Raw genomic sequence first — 23046 nt, forward strand, 5'->3', positions numbered from 1 at the left:
TGGAAAGAGGGGCGATTTGAAGATCTATCACTTGGAAGATGGAATAAGCAGCCGTGAGCCAAGAAACGAGGGCTGTAGGGGCCAGAGAAGACAAGGAAACAAATGATCTGGAGCCTCCGGAAGGAATGCAGCCCTGCTGACACCTTAATTTTAGCCTGGCAAAAGCCATTTCAGACTTTTAATCTCCAGAGCTGTAAGATAATAATGTGTTGTTTTAAGCTAGTAAATTTGTGGTAGTTTGTTACAGTAGCAAAGAAAACTAATATAAGATGTTACAGAGAGAATGTCAAGGGGTAGTGGGCTTTAGAACTATGAGGTCAAGTTGAGCCAGTAAATATAGAGAGAGCAACATGCCTCCTCCAGGAAGCCTTCCCTGACTTCCTTCTCCCATCTGTAGTTACTCAGGAGGCCTCCTACACCATCAGAGTTACTACCAGTACTGAGCTGCAACCCTTGATTACCTGTCAGTTTCCCTCATTCAGATAGAGGTTTCTAGAGAGGACAAGATCTTGAAGAGTCATTTTTGCATCCCCAGTGCTTAGAATTGTGCCTGGCAGATTGTAAGTGTTCAGCTATTTGGTGACTGAGGGACTAGGGTCTCTGAAGCTTAGATATTATAAAGCATAAATGATAATAGCTGGTCTTTATTGAGTTCTTGCTGTGCTAAGTGCTTTCTCTTCATTTCCTTATTTAATCCTCAAACCAGCCCCATGGGCCTGGTGCCATATAATCTTCTCTACACAAGAGAGAGGGAAGAAGCTCAGGGAAGGTCAATGTCATGCCCAGCCTGCCACAGATCCGCCCAGCTCAGGGCCTGTTCTCTAAACTGGTGCAGTCCAAAGCCATGGCTGTGGATTCCACGTGACTGCTTACATTTAAATTAAGATGACTTAAAATAAAAAATTCAGTTCCCTGATCCCATTAGCCACATCTCAGTGGCCCAGCAACCACACGAGGTGACTGCGCCGGGCAGTGCAGATGCAGAACACTGTTGTCATCACAGGGAGTTCTGGTGCACAGCATTGGTCTCTGCCACCAGGTTATAGCCTGTAGCTCTCTCAAATAAAGCATGTCCTTTCAAATACTTGATTGCCTTGAAAAAGGTGTAAGCAGACCCAGCTGCTCACCCTCTCCAGGCAGGTGTGCGAGTTCTCAGGAAAGCCTGCCTCTCACCTCTGCACTCTCACTGGACGGTGGGGGAAAGATATGGGCCAGCTCTCCCCTCACCCAAGTAGATCTCAAAAACCTGGGGCTGCCCACAGGTAGGGCTGCATGGCTGGATTGAGGTGAGCCCTCTGCGGGCTGTCGGCTGTCTCCTTTTGGGGCCCCAGGAGGATGGCCCAGGGGCCTCATTCTCCCCGCCTCTGATGAAGCTGTCCTCACATATACCTTGTACGTTGGTACAGGTTCCACATGTTTTTGTGCTGTAACCAGCCCAGCAGAAGCTTCTAGAAGCACAATAGGAAGGCAATAACAACAATAAAACATTTAGGGAGAGCCTACTGTTTACCAGGCACTGCTAAGAAGTGCTTTATACACGTGATTTTAGTTAATCCTTGTAAGTAGATATGATTATCCCCAATTCACAGATGACAACGCTGAGACCTAGCAAAGTCAGGTTGGTCTGCCCAAGGTCACCCACAGGAAGTGGCAGCCAGGACATGAACTTTAAAGTGGCTGAAAAAATAAGCCATTTGTGTACAATGGACACAGAGTTTGGGGAACTCTCTTGGACATTTCGAGATATGGAGGTGAACTTGGCAAGCCTGCTGTCGGTGCTGGGCGCTCTCCAGCCAGGGGCAGGCCTGTGATCTTGGCCGCTCTCCCTACATGGGGAGAGACGAGCTACTGGGGCTGAGCTGACTGCCTGCAGGGATCGCCCTGCTTGCCCGGCCACTGAGACAGGCCTGCTCCTCCATTCCAGCCCTGTGACAGCAGCCACCCCTCACTGTCTTCCTCAGAGACCAGGGTGTGGGGTTCCACCTGTGGCGATAGAATCGAGGGGTTTCAGGGGACCCTCTCGGACCCGAGAGAAGGTGGCAGGAAGAGAAAATCTAAGCCAGAAACACAGCCTGTGGTTTCTTGGGGAAACCACGGAAGAGTCAGTTTGGGATGGCAAAACCCACAGTGCCACCACACAAGGCATGGCCCCGGCGAACCTTGGCCGCCAAGACCCGTGTTGGCACGAGACTGCACTGGCAGCATCTTCTTGGGGCCACCAGTGGCCCTGCCCAGCAGTAACCCCGGGAGGGGGGGGGCTCTGTTGTTGTCAACCCTAGGACGGGCACCTTGGGGGAGGGGCAGCAGCGAACACAGAGGAAGAAGGCCTCCAGCTTGGCCCTAAGCCAGCTCCCAGCATGGAGCAGGGACACAGTTTTTCACCCCCTCCAGAAACTCTCAGTTTGATGGGAGAGGCAGAGCCCACAGGTGGCTGAATCTGGCCCTCCACCTTGTTTCTACCCCATGGCAGCGCCGAGCTCCCGCTTAACTGTTAAGGGGGGGGTTACATTTAATCAGCCCTAAAATTACATTCGGCCCTTTGAAGGCAACCGGGAGGCTGATGTGGCCCGAGGTATACATGAGTTTGGCACCCCTGTCCTAGCCCCTTCCCTCAGGGCTCAAAGACTTTGGAAGAACCCTACGGCACATTCTGACCTCATAAGGGAAGAAGGAAACATGTAGGTAGAAGCAAAATTTAGAGCCAATTCAGGAGTCCTCTCTCAGGGCCCCACCTCCTTTGCCGTTTTGATCAGTGGGCCTCTCCCCCTCCCCCACACAAACCCAGGACAAGGAGCATTGCCCAGTTGGAGAGTGAGCAGCAAGGCCTGGCCTCCCACACGGGTTGGATGCAAAACAGGTGGTGCAATGTTAGGTGTAACCTTGATTTTGCTCTGATTGACTTTAAAAAGTAAATAATTTGTGAACATTGATACCATATCTTTGGGCAAACCTTCATGGGTAAGTTTTTGTGGCTGTAAGTTTTCGCTTCTCTCGGGTATGTACCTAGGGGCGGAATAGCTGGGTTCACAGGGTGACTTTCTGTCTGAGGAGCAGCGACACCACCTTACACTCCCACAAGCAGGGGAGGGGCGTGCTCGTTTCTCCGCATCCTTGGACGTGCCAGTGGCCGATGCCCATTGGTTGTCCGGTTGGTGATGTCAAGCGAGTTCAGGGAGAGATGGGCCCGGAGAGTCGCAGGACAAAGATGAAGCTTAAAGATCTAAGCAGTGGATGTGGGGTGGGTCCAACAGCCCCACGGAGGTTGTCAAGAGGAGGAGGAACCAGCCAAAAAAAGTGGGGAGGAGGAGCCCAGGAGCCCTGCTATCCTGGGAGCCAAGGAAGGAAAGTCATCTTGGGAGGAGAGAGAGAAGAGGCCATGTCAAATGCTGCCAGTGAGGAAGACGAGGGAGAGAACTAACCCCGGCACTGGGCCCCGTGGAAGTTTCTGGTGACCGGAACAACAGGAGTTTCACGACTAGAGTGGGCAAAGTTAACTGTCCCCAAGGGTACACAGCAAGTGAGTCATTACACCATTAATTCAGACTCGGGTCTTTGGATGCCAAGGCCAGAGCCTTTGGGTTGCACTGCGGAGGCCCTCAGAGGGTCCTGTGGCTGAGGTGGGGGTGGGCTGGGGGCGGACATGTTCTTCGGGGTCTGAGGAGATTTTCTGAAGTTTGATGGCGGATCTGGAGGAGGTTTGGGAAGAGGAGATGAAACTGGGAGCCTGTCCATGAAGCTGCATTCGCCTCTTTCCTGACACACCTGGAGATGTTTCAGCAGCATTCTTAAAATTCTACTTACTTGTCTTGACTACCCCTGAGTGCCTTCATGGGGTGGCATGCCGGTGAGGGGGTGGTTGGAATTTGGGACTAATGGCTCCCTCTCAGATCTCATCACATGCTGAGACCCCTGCTTGCTTCGTGCTTCCTGGCTCCCCAGCTTCAGGACCTTTGGGGAGCAAGCAGGAGGTGTTGCTCCCCCGGACAGACATCCTGGAAAGCTGCCTCACCCCTCCCCCTCCAGCTGGCTCCAGGCTGTATCCTGTGCCAGGGCGTGGGTGTTTGGCCACAGCAGTGGTGAGTAAGTCCAGCAGCCCCCCGGGCTTTGTTCTGGCAGGGGCTGTACCATGCCAGCCTGCTGTGGTTAGCCCCTTCCCCCATCCGGCACATCAGGCAGCCTACTCTGTCCTCTCCTGGCCAGCACCAGGTGGGAAGGAGAGCTCTGGCAGCTTTTGTCCCGAGGCAGCCTGGAATAACTTACCCAACCTTCCTCTTGCAGTGCCTCCCAACTCACAGCCTTCCCACAACGGTCTGGGGGGCCCTACCCCATTCTGCAGGCTCTGCAAGGGCCCATCCTCCAGAATATAATTCCAGTTTTTTTTGTGGGGTCTCCCTTGTAAAATACCTAGGGATAGATTTAACCAAGAAGGTAAAAGACCTGTGCTTGGAAAATTATAAGACACTGAAGAAAGAAATCAAAGAGGATACAAATTAATGGAGGCATACATTATATTTGTTGGGAAGCATCCTGCCTGGTTTCAGAAGCTGTCATCCCTGCCCCTCCAATGGCTAAAGCTGAGTTAGCGACCTCGGAACCATAAGCCACTAAGGAGACAAGGCATATCTCCCTGGCAGGGGCGCCACCTCTGCCCCTTGTACTTCACTTACCCTGCCTGGTTGCCAGTGAGTGATCAGTTAACCAATTACAGGTAAGATTCCTCAAGGGAGGAATGACCTAAGACAGGCATGATCACGGGGGCCCTCAGGGAAGGATTTGAGGGGCAATAGCAAAAGTGGGTGATTGACCCTTGCTCCTCGGCTTTGACATAGCCTGAGTCCTCATTCTGTCTGCGAGAAGTCTCCTAATCTCTTGGCTGCCTTACTTCCGGTTCCTGACTTGAGCCTGAAACAATGACAGAGGGCGGTGCAGCCCTGTGCTGGAAAGGGCGGGTTCCCCAGGGTGATTAGACCTAAGAAAAAATACATAAAATCCTGTGAAACCTGCTTTGCTAAGAATGTTCTCAATTAAATGATAAAGGTCAGAGCAGGAAATGAGTTTGTTTCCCCAAATTTTGTAGCCCCTTAGCTAACAGACCCTGACTCAGAATAAGCCCTCATAGTTCTTCGTATGTTATCTATTGTTTTATTCTTACTGCTTGACAATGATTGATCAGCTTTACCTGTATTCCTGTGCAAATTGAACCCAATTAAAGCCCATTGAGAAAAAAGGCTTCTGGCCCTTCTCCTTTGAGAGATTGGCCACCTTTCCTCCCCAAGCAGATCATGTCTTGGTAGACTTATTCTCATCTCTGGCAGCTGGGGGGGCCCTACGGGCAGAGCCCCCCCCCACGAATATTCATGGATTGGAAGAATAAACATCATTAAAATGTCTATACTACCCAAAGCAATCTATAGATTCAATACAATTTTTATCAAACTATCAATGGCATTTTTCACAGAACTAGAACAAATAATCCAAAAGTGTGTATGCAAACACAAATGACCCTGAATAGCAACAGCAATCTTAAAAAAGAAGAACAAACTTGGAGGTGTTACAGTACCTATTTATCAAACAATACTACAAGGCTATAATAATCAAAACAGAATGGTACTAGCACAAAACCAGACATACAGATCAATGGAGTAGAATAGAGAGCTCAGAAAACAGCTCATGTCTATGTTGTCAAGGAGGTTAAGAGCATACAATGGGGTAAGGACAGTACATTCAATAAATGGTATTGGGAAGATCCTTGTAAAAAAAATAAAGAAACTAGACCACACCTTCTTACACTGTATACAAGAATAAACTCAAGTGGATTAAAAACAAATGTAACCTCAAAACCATAAAACTCCCAGAAGAAAACATAGACAAGAAAAGCTCAAACATTGCTCCTAGCAATATTTTTTCTGACGCAATTCCTTAGTAAGGGAAACAAAAGAAAAAATAAACAAATGGAACAACATCAAATTAAAAAGTGTTTGCACAGCAAAAGAAATCATCAACAAAGCAAAAAGACAGCCTACAGAAGACATTGGACAATGATACACTTGCTAAGGGGTTAATATCCAACATTCTTCAAGAACTTAAACAATTCAACACCAAAAAAACGAAACAGTCCAAATAAAAAATGGGCAAAGGACCTGAACAGACACTTCTCCGAAGAGGGACATACGAAGGGTTGATAGACATGAAAAGATGCTCAACGTCACTAATCATCACAGAGATGCACGTTAAAACCACAATGAGGCATCACCTCACACCTGTCGGAATGGCCACCATCGATAAAACAACAAACAACAAGTTTGTTGTTGGATGTGAAAAAAAGGGAACCCTAGTGCCCTGTTGGCGGGAATGCAGGCTGCTGCAACTACGGAAGAAAACAGTATGAACTTTCCTCAAAAAATTAAAAATGGAACTGCCTTATGACCCAGCGATCCCACTTCTAGGTACATATCTGAAGAAATCCAAAACACTAATTCACAAGAATCGTGCAACCCTGTGTTCACTGCAGCACTACTTACACTGGCCCAGGTATGGAAGCAGCGCATGCGTGTAATTGTCTTACCACTCTGCTGTCTGCCTGCAGCTAGTACAGAATAATGACTGCAAACCGTAACTGGAAAATAAAATTTAAAAATAGTACATGGGGCATAAACAAAGAAACAAACAACAAGTGCTGGAGAGGTTGTGGGGAAAAGGGGACCCTAGTTCACTGTTGGTGGGATTGCAGACTGGTATAACCACTATGGAAAACAGTATGGAATTTTCTAAGAAAACTAAAAATGAACATGCCTTTTGACCCAGCAATTCCACTGCTAGGAGTATATCCTAAGAACCCTGAAACACCAATCCAAAAGAACCTATGCACCCTGGTGTTCATAGCAGCACAATTCACCATAGCCAAGAGTTGGAAGCAACCTAGATGCCCATCAGTAATGACTAGATCAAAAAGCTATGGTACATTTACACAATGGAATTCTATGCTGCAGAAAGGAAGAAGGAACTATTACCATTTGCAACATCATGGATGGAACTGGAAAGCATTATGCTCAGTGAAATAAGCCAGGCAGTGAAAGACAAATACCATATGATATCACCGCTAACAGGAATCTAAACAAAACAAACAAGCAAGCAAAATATGACCATTGACACTCAAATACGGAACAGGCTGACAGGGTCCAGAGGGGAGAGGGGAGAGAATCACAGGGGAAAAGGGAATGGACTCACATGAACAAGTATAAAGGACACATGGACAATAACTAAGGGTGGGGGGCAGAAATGGGAGGGAGGCGGGGAGCATGGGGCAGGCCTGAGACCCTGGGGTGGGGGTCACTGGACTTTGGGACAGGGGTGGTCTTGGAGGCTTACATTTGGGCACCACTGCTCGTTTCTGTGGGAGGTCCTCACAGAAACCTCCCTCCATGCTTTCCCCCTGAAATGTTCTCGGGGTCCGTTTCCCAGCTCTCAGGCACTGGGTGGTTTCCAGGGCCTGGACCATGCTGCTTCCTCCCATAACACAAAGTTATACGCTGTTCCTGCTCTCCTCCTGCCTAAGGCCCCACCGCCACCATCGGGCATGCCTCTCGAGGCTGAAGTCAGAAGTCACCAACGAGCTGGGCGGAGGAAGCTCAGGCGTCTTCACTCTGCTATCTTCTCCATCTCCACAGCCTGGGGGAAGAACGAGGGAAGGGATGAGCCCAAAAAGGGAGAAGCAGTGAGGGGTGTTGGAAACCATTCTTCTCACTTTCAAATGGGGAAATTGAGGCTGAGCCGTGGAATGCCTTGCTAAAGCATGACATCACAAGCCTGTACTGAATTCGAGGTTATACACACCAGCTCCTGTACTTTCGTGTCACTAAGGCACCTCCCACTGGTCTGACAAGCGGGGAAACAGGCTCTGAGGTTTAGGTAATTTCCTGGAGTCACACAGCACAAAAGGGGTAACATGGAGTCTACCTCTGGCCACTGGTGTCCCTCTCCTCTTCCCCTACCCTCTGGGGTCGTCGTCCAAGTGCAGGAGAATGACCTACTGCCTTGAGGGCCCTGGAGCACAGAGCCTCTTGGTGGTCAGGGCTGCTGTCACCACTAGGGGATGGGGCCCAGATACGCAAAGGGCGAACTCGGAGCTGGTCTGCTCTTGGTTGGTTCACCACTGGCTGTGGGACCTTGGGCCCCTTGCTTCCCACCCTTGGCCTCACTGTCTTCATCTTTAAAGTGGGTCTAATACTAGCATTGACGTCAAAGGTGGGAAAGGCGACTGCGATCACAGAGGGGAGGGCTCAGCGCGGGCACTTGTTTCCGGCTCAGGCATGGGAACTGTCCTTGTGGTTGTCATCCCAGACCCAAGGCTCAGGCATCACCCGTCTCCTATTCATCCCTCCTGTCCCCCTGGGGACATTTCAGTTACAAGGAGCCTGGGCCACGGGAGATGGGTCCAGTGTCAGGGGCTGGACGCCGACTTCTACTTTGCAGGCGTGAGTTGCCTAATCTCAGAGTGGCACCAAGCCAGGTCCTGGCTCCCCTGTTGTCCCCTGCCCCAGCCCAGGAGTAAGGATGGTCACTAATGTGTTAGGACAAGATCTGACCACCCTCTGTCTCCTTCTCTCCCTAGCCCCCTCCGATTCTCTTCTTGGCAGCGGCTAACAGTCGTGGGTGAGAGGGCACGAGGCTACCCTGGGGGCGAGCGGCTGAGGTCTCCAGGCGCATGTGCAGTAGTTCCCGCTCCTCCGACTTGGAGCACAGGCTGCAGCCAAGAGCCCAGCCAGGCCCGGGACCCAGAAAAGACCAGGACAGAGTGTGGAGAGCTCCAGGCTCACAGTTCCCTGTACTGACGGGGCCCAAGGTCCCAGCCTTCCCATCCCTTGCTCCTGACAGTGAGTGTTGGTGACCCACAGTCAGGGAACTTCCTCTCTCCCCACTGGACTCTCCTCTGTTGCAGGGGGGGAAGCGATGTGAAGAAGCTGGGCCTGACGCGCCTGGGCACGACTGTCTGGGAGCATGAGAGGCTGGGGGATTGACGGGGAAGGGTGCTGTTTTCTCTCTCCTCCCACCCTTTCAACAGCCCTGCTCTAGTGGCAACATGTAGAAGAAAATTATCATTATAATTATTTCTATTTGAGATATAATTATAGCAGCTTTCAAAGCAAAGCCTCACACCCTTGGCACTGCTGGGCAGGTTGGGCATGCAGTTACGTCATGGAGTCATCCCATCTCACCTCCCTCCATTCTCTCTTCTCTCCTGCTGCAGCCCAGCTGGCCATGCCCTGTCTCCACCGGCGTTTATGGGACTTCTCTGGCTCTGGGCCAGCGCGATCATTTGTCTCCCTCCCTACTTCCAGGTGCCTCTGGAAGGCCCTGCATTTAGCTGCATCTTCCACTGGGTCTTGGACTCCGCGAGCCCTGTGCTTGGAGTCCCAGAGCTGAGGTCACTGCTTTGGAAGGGCTTTGCTCTGGGTTCTCAGGCTGAGTGGGGCATTCGTGGAGCCACAGCCACGGGGCCTGAGTTAGTGCAGCACAGGGTGGAGAAGGTGCTGGGGCCTGGATGTGCAGGGAGCCAGGGAGTCAGTTCTCTGACCCGGCCTCCTTTCCAGAGACCCCCTCACATCTCCTACATCTTCCAGGGCACCCAAGGAAGACAACCTCAGGGGAGCTGGCCAGGTGCTGGGAGGGCCCTGTGGCGGCTGCTGGCTGGGAAGTCTGGCTGCAGGTTCTTCCCTCCATCAGGGCTGTGGAGATAAGGCAGCAGCCTCCCCACCCAAGGGCCCCAAGGAGAGATACCAGTTGCCTTGTTCTCCTTCTGGAGGTGATGACTCATGAGAGAGGCAGGGAGGGGAGGGTGCCTGCAGCCTGGTCTGTCGGCAGCAGCACATCCCAAGAATCCCTGGGAAAGGCAGCCTCGGGCAGTCCTTAGGGCCACGTGACCCCAACCGGGATTCTGAGATGTGGAGATGGGAGCAGCCTGTTGCCCCGCCCTTCAGGTGCTCCACAACTGGCCCGAATTCTCCTCTAACAAAACCGTTTGGGACCTCTGTCCTTGGCCCTCCTTTCCAGGTGCATTTCTGTCCCATCCAGCCACACAGGGGATTTGGGTTACAGGTAGAGGAGGCCTGTGGGGAGAACCTCGAATAATGGTCTGAGTTGCTAGGACAGAAGTCGCTGCTGGTTTCCAGCAGACCATCCCCTCTTTTCCACCGTTCGGAGAACCGACAAAGAATCAGGCAAGGGGCACAGAGTCGCACTGCGGGCCCGTCAGAGCTGTGGCACGGTCACTGCCAGGGGCTCCTCTGTGTTTCTGACTTTTCCCATCCCCCTTCTGACACACGTCCTTCTATGCTCTGGGCACCCTCTGGTCCTGGGGGTGTTAGGTGACAGGCAGGTCGGGGATGCAGCAGGGGGCCGAGGAGGGAGATGGCCAACCTGTCCTTGATGGTCTGGTGTGAGATGAGACCACGTGGCTAGAACAGTGGAATCTGCCTGGGGTGGAGGGGGGCATCAGAGAAGCTTCTGGATGACATCTGGACGGGGCCTTGAAGGATAAGTTCCCCACGTGGACGAGCTGAAGAAGGCACTCTGGGCCCTCGCAGGGTTGCCAGGTAAAACATAGAACATCCAGTCAAAAGCAAACCAGATGGACAGTAAAACAATTGTAGCACATGTCCCCAGTATTGCTGAGACATGCTTATACTAGGAAGCTGTTTGCTACTCACAGAGAAATTTAAACTTAACTGACCATCCTGAATTTTCATTTGCTGAGTGTGGCAACCCTAGGTCCAGGAACCAGCCGGAGCAAAGACCGAAGCAGCATTTGTGGGAAGGAGCGGGGATCGGGCCCGTTAAGTGTCACAGGACCTTGGGCTGTCAGCAACTGTGATGGATTTCACTGGGTAGGTCCAGACCTAGGACCACAGGCCACCTGTCAGCAAACGCCCACACGCAGGCCGCTGTGCCAGCCCCTTCTTCCAAGATCGCCTCGTCACCACTTGGAGAAATCTAGTTTCAAGTACTCAATACTTGAAACTTCTTTTCTTCCCCAAGCTTCTGCATCCGGCCCTCCCCTCGGGTCAGTACTCATTCAAGCTGTTCAGCCTCCATTCACTGAATGGCAGTCGTGTGCCAGACACTGCGCTTGGCACTGGGGACACGGTGGCACTTGGAACAGTCAGAGTCCTTGGCCACGTGGAATTGACAACGTTCACCTTTAAAAATCTCTTTCGACAGCCTATGTGATGCATGGGAATGGATAACAAAAAACATTTATAAACTCATACAAACTCTCTCCTGTCCCTTTTTTTTTAAAACAGCTGTTTCAGGAAGAGGAATTTCTGAGCCAGAGGCCTCTCTGGAATTCTTAACTCCTGTCCAGCATGGATTTGGAAAAGTGAGTTCTTAGAGTTCTCTCTGACATTCTGTCTGTGCAGAATTGAAAAGTCCCTGGGAGCAGAGCCCTGGCAGGAAGTACAGGAGGAAGGTGACTCTCCCAGACCCCAAATGCTAGGTCGATAAGGGACGCAGAGTGCACACAACCCCACCCCCACCCCCACTCCCCAGTCCAAACTGCTCTAATGCAAGTACTTAGTTAGAAACACAAATCGGTGGTGAGTGCTTTTATTTCTGTCAAGGCCAAGCTCGGTCCCAGGTGTTCCACACGTCCTGTGCACCATGCACATTTGAAGTACCATTCCACGTAGCGTGTGCCCCAGAACAGCCCTGTGATGTGGACACTCGTATTAGCCCTAAATGGTGGTTGAAGAGCCAATAGCTCAGAGGGTGTGGGTACTCTGCCTGGGGTCTGACAGCTGGCAAGTGGTTGCAGCAGGCCTGAGGCCAAGGCTTCAGGGCTGCAGAGCTCGCAAAGTTAACCACATGCTAGAGAAGTGGAGGGCGGTCTGCGCTGCCAAAGTCCCAAATGCAAATGTGTGTGTGCCCCCACGAGTGTGTTTGCAGTCCCACTGTGGGACTGGTCCCAGCCAGCCCTTCTGCTGGCTCGGGGCAGCACCTGAGCCTGGAGACTTTAATTAGGTCAAGTATCTCAAGGGTGGAAAGGCCTTGTTGTCCCCGTGTTCTTTCCTGCCCCGGAGGATCGATGTCTGGTTTGGAATCCTAGAGCAGCAATTTTTGGAGTGTGGTCTCCAAACCTGCAGCAGCAGCAGCGGTGGCGGCAGCAACCCTGCACTTGGGAGCCTGATCAAAACGCAAGTTCTCTGGTCCTTCCGTGGCCGCCACTGAGTCCAAAACCCCGGGCCCAGCCGCCTGGTGAGTCAGGTGCTCCCTCAAGTCTGAGGGTCACTCATCTAAAAGGGCTTACACTCTCCAGCTGCCGCCATGTTTCTCCGGCCTTTGCTCCACTGATGAGGCAGGAGGCAACCCCAAGGGGCTCGTTCTGGGCCTAGGGCTCCCTGGCCCATGCCTGGCAGGTAGTAGGTGCATGACATGTGTGTATTTGGGATAAATGAGTAAGTGGCACCTGGGGTTCACATCTCTGTTACCACGTCAGGAGAGGACTGTCACTAGGACACACCTTGGCTGGACTGGAGTGCCAGGATCCTCAGGGACTCAGGCAGACCAGGGACACCCCGATGCGCAGAAGTGTGACATTTTACTGCCCGTGAGACTCAGGATGAACACAGACCACAGGAAGGACTCACCATGCTTGTGACTGTTAGAGTTTTCAGCAGGAGGTATGAAAAGTGTTCAAAGTAGCCCTGGCTGGTGTGGCTCAGTGGATTGGGCACGGGCCTGTGAAGCAAAGGGTTACTGGTTCAGTTCCCAGTCAGGGCACATGCGTGGGTTGCAGGCCAGGTCCCCAGTAGGGGACCCATGAGAGGCAACCACACATTGATGTTTCTCTCCCACTCTTCTTCCTTTCCCCTCTCTCTAAAAATAAATAAATAAAATATTTTTTTAAAAGTTAAAAAGTTACCACAGAGATGGCTGGCTCATCTGGGGGTGTGCTGGTAGACCAGTGTTTGAGTAAAGAGCTCTGGCTGGCAGCCTTTGCTGACTGCCAAGGTGTGAGTGCTTCCACCTCCACCTGTGCAGACGCACACCTGGCTCCGCAGCTGCTCAGCACTCCTCTGGCCCCGGCGACTCGTCTGAAACGACAAGACTACTCGTTTGGATCGCAGACAAACCACGTGTCTGCACGGGGAAAATGGAACTGCACAGAGGACTGGAGATGAGGAACCCCCTCACCCCTTCCGTCCCCAGAGGGCACTGTCTGTGACAGTTTCTGGTTTGGGTTCTACTCAGGGCCCCTTCCCTGTCCCTTCCATCGCTCCAAATGGCAGCTTGGGCTGGCACGTATTGGTGTCCCATCCCCAGTGTCCATCGATGCCCTGGCCTGGGAGACAGGGACCTCGCTCATCCCGGGCACATTTTACTCCCTGCCACACCCCTCCCCCACACACGCTTCATTATTTTTTTCAATCCTCACCTGAGGATATGTTTTTTTAAATCAATTTTAGAGGGAGAGTAAGGGGTGGGAGAGAGAGAGAGAGTGATAGAGAGAGACACATCGATCGGTTCCCTCTCGTACTCGGCCTGATGGCGGACCAAACCCACAACCCAGGCGTGTGGCTCGACTAGGAACTGAACCCATGATCTCTCCAGTCACTGGACAACGCTCCAACTAGTTGAGCCACACTGGCCAGGGCACACCTGGTTATTTTGATGATACTTTGCAATTCTTCTGTTGGTTACCTCTATGTCTTTAAATAATAGCAGCAGGCACTCCTCTGGTGTTTGTTCTTGCTCCAGGCACTATTACGCACACTTTGGACACACTAATGACTGAATCCGCACAGTGGCCCTCTGAGGGAGGTGCTGTTTTTGTTCCCATTTTATAGATGAGAAAACTGAGGCACAGAAAGATTAAGTAACTTGCCCAAGCTAGTAAAAGGCAGGGAGAGGATTCAGACTCAGACAGCGTGGCTCCAGAGGCCACGCCTTTAAGCCTCTCAGAGAAAGGTCCTATGAAATATGAAGTTACTTCCCATGAGGGGACAGTTGCAGGGGGGTGGCCATAGGAATATAAATATATATTTACTTACATATTTGTAAGTAGGCTCTAGCCTATCTGCTTTTATCGCCCTTACAATAAGCAAGCCAGGGGGCGGAGAATGTCCACGCAAGCCTGCCTCTGCCCTATCACGCAGCCTGGGCTGCAATGGCTCAGGGCCTGCCCGCCGCCGGAAGTCTGGCAGGTGGGAGCTGCTGATGGTCTGTGGTCAGAATTTCCCTTTTTGTATAAAGGCTTCAGGTCATGCGTGTCTACTGATGGGGGCCCCGTTGCACACTGGGTCATCCCGTGCGGCACCTGGTGGGCCCCTTCTAACCAAACTGGTGGGTTAGAATCTTCAGATGTGGGACACTGTCTTCTCTTATTTCTGTAATTCTTTCTCCCTGTTTCCTCTCTTGCATATTGGGCTTCTAAGATCAATTCTCTCTCTCTCTCTCTCTCTCTCTCTCTTGACTTGTCTTCTGCAAGCTTGTTTCATCTTCTGCTGGTAGCCCTTGTGCTAAATATTTTGTTTTAGCAATCACGGTTTTAATTTCCCAAAACCTCTCTCCTTTACTTGCTCCTCTGCCTGCCTCACCCAGCTGTCTGCGGTTTACAGAGGCCACCGTGTCTTCCTAGATCGCTCTGAAATGACAGCTTAGACTTAGAGTCCCCACGTTGACGCCATTTATTTGGGGGCCAGTTGTTCTGGTGTCTTATCCTGGGTTTTCCACCCCCTGGTTTCTCGGTTCCTGAAGTCAGCCAGTGTTTGCCAGCCCCTGCTCCATCTCTGCACGAGGGGTTGTGCCTGGGACCGGCAATAGGATGTCACATTTTTGTCCCCATGGAGCTTTCCACTTCACGGTGGACTCTGTTGTGCTAGATCAGATTCCCTGAGCACTGGGCCACCCTGCGCTTGCGTGTCCCTCCTGCACTGAACGCATTGGTTTCTTGTCTCCCAGCCCCACTAGACTCTGAGCAGGGGTTCACATTTTATATATTTATTCCAAGGAGGCCCTTGGTAAAAGTTTGTTACACCCTGGGTCAGTGGAACTGAACGGAGTTCTGAAATTGTTGATATATTCACACACACGCACACATACGTGTGTGCACACATGCTAATGCTGTAGATTTGTTCCTGGAGCTTCTAGAAGGATGGGAGGGGCCAGAACCAAGCATCATTCCGGAAGGTTTTGCAGAGGCTTGTGGATCAGCGTAACCCCTAGGCCGCTGCCATTCCCGTCCACCATCCACTCAGTTCCTAAACAAACGCCAAGGCCACCATTGCCTCTCCTGTCTAGTGGCTACGAACAATCACTTCTGCCTGCGGCGGCCTCAGCGGCCAACCTTCCTCCCAGTTCTGCAATCGTTAAAAAGAAGGGGGGCTGGGGGGCAGGAGTGCACTTACCAGCGCTCTCGGGCATCTGCCTTCTTCCTCCTGCTCTCCCAGCGCTGGAGGCCCCCTTCCAGAGGGCAGCGGGCTAGGGGTCCAGACCCTCAGTGCATTCATTTATTCAGGCATTCATTCATTCAGCCACTAATGCTTCAGTCAGGAAACCTTATGTATTAGACTTAGTGCCAGGCTCTAGAAACTTAAAAACATATGCATATGGTACCCTCCTCACAGGTTTCAGGAGTTCAGTCAGGAGACTAAAGTGTTTGACATTTTTCCAGGGGTGCGGCGGACCCCACTTCACTCTCCTTGCCTGCTCCAAACTGTGCCTCTGTTGCACTTGACGCCTGCTCCTGGGCCCCCACACTGGGCTCCTGCCTCTTTAAGTAGGTACTTAATGGATACACGTTGGTTGCATGAATGAGTGAGTGCACGAATGAATAGCTCGCCTGTCGTAGTGGGGACATGCGCAGTTCCTTCACCCTGAGGGGACCCACTGCCAACTTACTCTGAACCCCAGGGACAGTTCGAGACCCACGATGAGCAGAGAGACTGAAGCTCCCGGCAGCCCCCTGCTTACTAGCAGCGCCCACCTTGGGGAGGAGCGGACTCTCCTGGCCCACCTGGCTGGGAGCTCGTTAAAACCCGGTCAAAGAGAGCTTGAGAAACACAGGGTCTCATTAACTCAGGGCCCAGACAGCCAGACCGGGGAGTGAGGGTTGTAAGAGGTGGGGGCGTGTAGGGAGGCTCTGGGGTGCAAGATGTTGCTGCCGATAAGTTTCAAGAAAGAGAACCACGTGTTAAGATTAGGGGCTGGGCCCAGGCTCTGGGATGCTTATTTGAAGCTGCAGGTGTGGTAAGCTGTGGCTTCCTCAGGGCCTTCTGCCCCGGGTGGTCACCGAGCCAAACTGAGCTGTAAAGTCACTGGCCGATATGAGGGACCCTGGAATGCCCCATTTTTCTGGCTTCCCTGGTCAGAAGCAACTGGCCTGCCCCTCCCGGCAGAAAAGGAAGAGGCTCTTTCCTTTGCCTCCAGGGGTCGGGGGAGGCCGTTGCTCTGAGCTGTCTCAGACCCTCTCGCATCCACGCTCGCTCTCGTGAGACGGCTCGGGCCGGATCCCGGGATTCCTGAGTTCTGTGAGGCAGTCACGGAGCAGGCTGGGAGCACAGGCCCAGAATCCGGGAGAGGATTCTCTATCTGGAATATGTGAAAAGGATGCAGGAAACCAAGGACCTCAGGGGGCTCTGTGAGTGGAGGGCTGATTCTGAGGGGCACGTGGGCCTGCTGAGCGGAAGCTTCCCCTCCAGCCTCCAGGGTGGCTCTAGGCAAGATCACAGGCAGACAGGGATGGGGGAGGGGAGGGGGACCAGAAAATGTGCAGGGCCAGTGGCTTCAGCCCTGCAGGCATCCAGGGGCCATTTAAGACACAGAGGCCCCGTGTGTAGGGTCAAGGCTGCTGGGCCTGTGCAGAGTGAGGCCTGGGTCAGAGGGCCTACCAGGAAGGAGGCCCAGTCTCTGGGTGGACGAGTGGCCTGGGGCAGGGGCTGGAGGTGGAGGCCAGGACCCGGACACCCAGCTGTGACAAAGGTTACAAAGCAGCAATGTTTGTGGGAACTTCTCGGGAGGCCCTAGGAAGTGGGTGGGTAGGTTTCTTGGGGTTGGTTGAGAAGCTTGAGGTGGTCTGCTTGCACACAGCAGGGTGTCTGGCTAATCAGGCTGGGAAACATCCCCGCTGGCTCCTGGGCAGGGGCGTGGGCTGCACTGACCTCAGTGGAGCTGCAGGACACTGCTCTCCTGACCCCCAACCCCTCTGTCCTTGTGGTGAGAAGACAATTATCTTCTGGAAAAGAGCAATGAGTTGGGGTTCTTTCTGTCTGCACGCTTTGCCTGATCCCCCGAGAAATCAGGGTTTCCCCTTCCCATCCTCTCTCTCCCTCCCCAGCAGGCCCACCAGCCCTGACCAGACTGTGGACATGTGGCAGCTGTGTCCACCCCTTGATGTGAGCCCCAGGGGCACCCCAGGGACAGCAGGGGAGGCAAGGGAAGAAAGGGCAGTTCCAGGGGTGTCCGTGGCGGGGGACTGTCTGCCCAGGTGCCACGTCCCTGCCCTGCTGGGGTAGGAAAGCCTCCGGGCCAGTCCTCTGCCTCCTTTGTCTCCAAGGGCAGGAGGGGAGGAGCCTCCTTCCTCCTTGCTCTGGGAAACAACAACGGGCCAGGTTCTGCCTCAGCTCTAGACACCCGCCTCTGGGCTTCGCCTGTGTGTGAGGGAGTCTGTGTACTGTGTGGTGTGTGTGAGTGGGTGAGTGTGGGCCTGTGAGCATGGCGGCACGGGAATGAGCACGTGAGGATGTGAGCCTGTGGATATGTGTGCATGTGCCAAGTGTGTGTGGGGAGTGTGAACGGGGTGAGCATGAGTGTGTGAGGAGCTCCCCAGCCCACTGGGCCCTGCACTCCCCGCAGGGGACACTACGAGAGGATCTTGATGCTCTCCCACAGTGATGGCAGGTGGCGGGGGCAGATCATGTTTCCAGAAGGTCCAGCTTCCGCAGCTCTTCCCCCAGCTCCCCAGGGAGAGCATCCCTTCTAATTAAAAGACCGGGTGGCTTCTGGTCTTTGTCTCCCTGTCCTAATGCCACCCATGAGTGTGCCTGTGCTGCGAGTGAGCACAGCACTTCGTGTGCCCACTGCACAGGGGACTCCGGGAACCCCACGGAGATGACCCCCAGGAGCACACGGCTCTCACTGTGGGTGTGGGCAGTGTCTGCTTCTGTGGATGCAGGAGACAGTCTCATCCACTGAGGGTGCTGGACATGGCCTTCGAGCCTTTGTCAGGAGCTCGGCTCCTACAGGGACACTGGCCAATGGGAGCCGGGGGACACTGTGGGACCCCACCTTCGGAACTGGGCCCACTGCCCTGGTTGTTGAGGCCTCTGCTTTTCTCAGCCCCACAGGGGTGGGGCGTGTTTGGGTGAGGAAGGCTGGTCCACAGAGCCCAGACCATCTGGGCTCTTTTCTCATCTGTATTGTCAAGCCAGAGCCTCCCACACACCGGAATCTTAATGAGCCTCCACAGCCCAGGAGGGTCTTGAGGCCTGATGGACCCAAGCACGGGCCTGTGGCAGGACAACGGAATTCCTGTTGGATTCAGGTGGACTGGGAGGATCCTGCTGGGAGCGGGTGTGCTTCTGCTTTGGTGGCAAAACAAACTTTCAGCCCAGCAGGCCCCTGGGGCCTCTGCGCGACCCCTGTGACCACACATGCGGAAGTGAAGAGCTCAGCCTCTGGAGTCACGCAGATCCGAGTTCAGTCCCTGGCTCTACCCCTCAGCATGCTGTGAGACCTCGGACAAGTCACTTCACACCCCCGGACCTCAGTTTCTTCATCTTCAAAATGGGTATAATGCTACTCACATCATAGAAGCATCAGGAGGGGTGGCCTGTCTTCAGAAGCACCTACCAGTGGGTCACGGAGAAGACCAATCAGTTGTGAGAACGGCGGCAGGAGGGCCCGGGTGGGTCGACTCCGATGCCTCCGCATCTGGGAGGTGATAGAGAGCCGTGTGTCCCCACATTCTCTCCGTGTCCCCACCCCAAACACACTGGCTGGGAGTGTCAGCTCGGGAAGGGCCTTGGAGACTACTAGAGGCTGAGAGAGGTCAGTCTGGGACTGGGGCCTGCGCTCCTGGCTTGACGGGCTCCTTCTGGCTAGTACTCCAGTGACTGGAGCACAGCCATCAGTCGGGGAGACCATCTGCCTTCGAATCCCAGCCCTGCCCCTCAGTCACCTCACCTCTCTCGTCCTGGTCTCTCGTCCCCAAGAGGGCAGTAAGTACAAGCCCACACGAGTAAGTGTGAGCCCAGTAGCACTGGCCAACACAATCCACCTGAATGAAAATAGGTAAAACTGGTTCCTCAGTTGTACCAGGTACATTTCAGGCGCTCAGGAGCCACATGTGCCCAGTGGCTGCCGAATGGGACAGTGCAGACACAGGACAGTGCAGACACAGTCCACCCCATCACTGCAGAAAGCTCTGTGGGTAAGTGTCACCTGGAGGGGCTGCTGTGAAGAAGAGGGGCGATGAAGACGATGCTCAGCTCAGAGCCTGGCTCTGACGAAAGATGGCAGCTGGCACGGTCACTGTCGGAGCCTCTGAGACGCTGTCCTCCCAGCTAAGCAGGGCTTCAAGGTCAGGACATTTTCGTTGAGACTGTGGCCATGGCTGTGGTCTGAAAGTCCCACAGGACTTCGGGATGGAGAAGTGACCAGCTATGTATCCCCTTGAGTCACACTCTGAGGAAGGGGACAAATGGCTCGTGCTCCGTACTTTACTGATGAGGAAAACGAGGCCCAGAGAAGTGAAGTGTGGTCCCCAAAGTTTCCAGACCGAGCCCAGGCCAGAGACCTGTTTCCCTCCCCCTCTCCCATGACCCTGTCTGCCTCTCCCCATCCAGGTACACCCGGAGTGGGCTACACCGGGGTCATCTGGGGGCTTCGTACAGACCCAGGGTCTAGACCGCATCTCAGATGTATGTGTCCAGCCAGAACTTGCAAGGTGGGGCCTGAGGTCTGCTTCCTTCCCTGCAATCCCGGACACTTTTGCTCTGTAGCCAGCCTGGAGCACGAGGCCAGGAGACGAGGGTCTGACAGGCTCCGACCCTGGTGGCCTAAACATGGCAAGCTCAGGGAGCATGGGCCCCCGACCCCCCACGCTCTCCTGAGCTCATTTCCCCAGAGCGCCCTTCTCCCCCTTGGATGCACCTCGGAGATTCTCCAGCAACCTCGGGAGAGGCAGTGAGCGAGGACCTGCAGCCAAGGCAGCTGCTGTCACTGAGGCGGCTGAGGCTCAAGCTGCGGAGCCTGAGAAAGCGCGGAGCTGCAGCACGAAGCTCATGGAGGGACTGTCTTGGCCTGGGCATCTTGGCTCTGCCTCAGGCTGGCTGGCAGAGGACGGAGCCAGTCACTCCATCCCTGGCTGCCAAGAGCAGCCCTGGCAAGAGGACGTGGGCCAACCTCAGTGTCGTTTGGCTCAGGGGGACTGTTCTCTCCGACAGGAAGCCTTTAATCTCCGCAGCGGTGATCACGAGTTGAGAGGGACAGGCTTCCCATTCCAGGGAGTTCTGTGGGATCGTGCCGCCCAGCCAGTCTTTGCAAGGAAAGCCCCTTCCGTGCGAGCGTGCCAAGTGCCTTGTTGTCTGTGTGGCTGGGGAACGGAGGCACCACTTGCCCCATCTGCCCCCTGTGTACATGCAGTTTAGCTGGGAGCGGGGCTTAGGTGGTGGGTGTGCAGCTGGATGGCCCACAGTCATCTGGAGTGAGCGCTCTCCAGAAAGTCCCCCTGCTCTCCACAACTGGCTCCAGACACTGTCACGTTCCAGTGAGGAAACTCTCAAGAATGGGGACCCCTTGGGATGTGGTAGGAACTGTATCTCCTACATCCTCTGTTCAGGGCTTAACAGGTCACGCCATGGGGCTCTTGCCAAGCATCGGCCCCCTCTTCTCCCCCTCTCCCCAAAGAGCAGAGCCTGGGGGATTCTCTGATGCGGCAGAGGGGCAGAGGGCGAGGGGCTGGGTTCAGAGGACTCTCATCCCTCCTCCCCAGAGAAACCAACATCGAGGATATCTACATGTGGGTAAATGGCCCCTCAAGGTACACTCACTCATTCATTCTTCTCTTGTTCATTCATTCGACACACCTTTATACTGAGGGTTTCTTGTATGTTCTAGCCTCTGGGGAACAGTAGCAAACAAAAGACAGAACCTTTATTCTTGGGGAGCTAAACAAATAAACAAGTTAGCGTATACTGTAATGTGAGCTGGAGAAGGGCTGTTTCCCATAGGACGTTGGGGAAAGAGGCTCACAAAGTATTTATTACCTTAGTGCAGCTCTTCCCTGGTGTTACATCCTGACTCTCTGTCCTCACCACCTTCAGTGTCTCAGAATCAGAGGTTCAAATACCCATCGAGACCCCTTGTTTATCTCCTCATGACCCCTTGGTACATAACTTTCCTGAGAGTGAAATATTTCTACATCTAAAGCTACCCACTGTGAACACAGAACTTTTATGATATACGTAATCAATAAACATTGTCAAGGGGATGTTGTACTTCCTTTAAACTTGGGGCTGACTATAAACTCTGCTCACATCACCTTGGGCTTGATCCCAGGAAAGTGTTCCCTTTGGGCCACTCTCTTAGCTTCTGCTCTCCTGAACCCACACCTTGGGGTTGGCCCTGCTTTGTCCCCCCCTCACCTGTTTGAAGAGGATGGAGGTGCCAAGGTGTAAATTATGATGAGGAAAGCCTGCCTGGAGGCCCATCTGGCAATACTGATACCAGTCTCCCAGACTGATAGCATTCAGTCAGGGCCTGCAGGCAAGTCCTTTTCTGGGCAGGCAGTGGGTGTGGTGGATTTAGAGGCAGAGACCCAGTGGGTCGGAGTCTTTGCTGCACCGTGGCCTGGAGGGAGCTGGCTTGGGGGTGGGGAGTCCGGCAGCTTCAGAATCCCAGCACGGCGCTGCTACTTTCTGGTTGCCTGTGTCCTTCTGAGCCTCAGTTTTTTCATCTGTAAAATGAGAATCTTCACCTACCTTTAAAACACTGTACACCAATCCCTGACATATATTAAACACCTGATAAATGATAAATAGCTTTTGGGCAAATGGCTTAATTTCTCTCGGTTTTGATTTTTCATCCGTGAAAATGAGATATCAATATACCGGTGTCATGGGGCGATTGTCAGGATGAGATACGTAGCATCACCTGTCACAGGGCCTGGGGCTCGATGGCGTGTGTCCACTCTACACAGGAGCCGGTGCCAGAGCGGGCCAGCAGGTGGAGGGGTGGAGAACGGGGCAGGTACCGCTCCAGCAGCCTTCCATGTTGCAGGCTGCGCCCTCTTGGGCCCCTGGCTCGGTCACCGAAGAGAGAGTAAGGGGAGGAAGTGGGAGGAAGGACTTTCTGGGTGGTTTTGCTGATCCGAATTCCGGTTTCAGAATCAGAACTGAGAACAGTGGTAAGGCACCGGCTGAGTAGATCACATAATTAAGAGGGTGGAGGGTATGAGGCCAGGGGTCGGAGAAAAGTGCAGTCTCATAGCTCCGCTTCCCCCTCGGCAGACACAGTGCTGCTTCTCCAGGCTCGCCATTGGCCTTCCTGTCTGCTGACTCATCATCACGCAGCTTCAGCTCCGGAAAGCTCAGCGCGGGGCAGGAGGCCTATTAATAGCCTCTGCCTAGGACACGGGTCCTGACTTTTCCTAAGTTTGAAGCCAGCTTCGGTGCCCTACCCCTCATTCTCACCCCTCCCCCTGCCCCCACTCTCTCCTCCCAGAGACTGAGGAGTCACAGTTTGGCCACCAACTGGTGCCCAGAAGGCTCTGGAGCTGCTGTCCCATCATTTCTAGGTCGGATGGGAATTTCAAAATGGCAGCCTATCCATTTTGGTCGGAGGGCGAGGCGTAAGGAGATTTCTGTTCCAGAGGACTCCCCACCCGGCTACTAGATGGGAAGCCATAGCAGGCAAAGGGTGGGAATGTGAAACAAACCCTTGAAAGTGTCCCCGGCCCAGCAGAGTACAGAGAACAGCAGTGTCAGCCAGCCAGGCCAGGTGTGTGGGGGAAGCGGCCGTGGCCCCCGAGTTTCTGCCCATTCTTGGGTC

This window comes from Sturnira hondurensis, unplaced genomic scaffold, assembly GCF_014824575.4.
Source record: "Sturnira hondurensis isolate 20B ecotype Veracruz unplaced genomic scaffold, ASM1482457v3 Scaffold0019216, whole genome shotgun sequence".
Lineage (NCBI taxonomy): Eukaryota > Metazoa > Chordata > Mammalia > Chiroptera > Phyllostomidae > Sturnira > Sturnira hondurensis.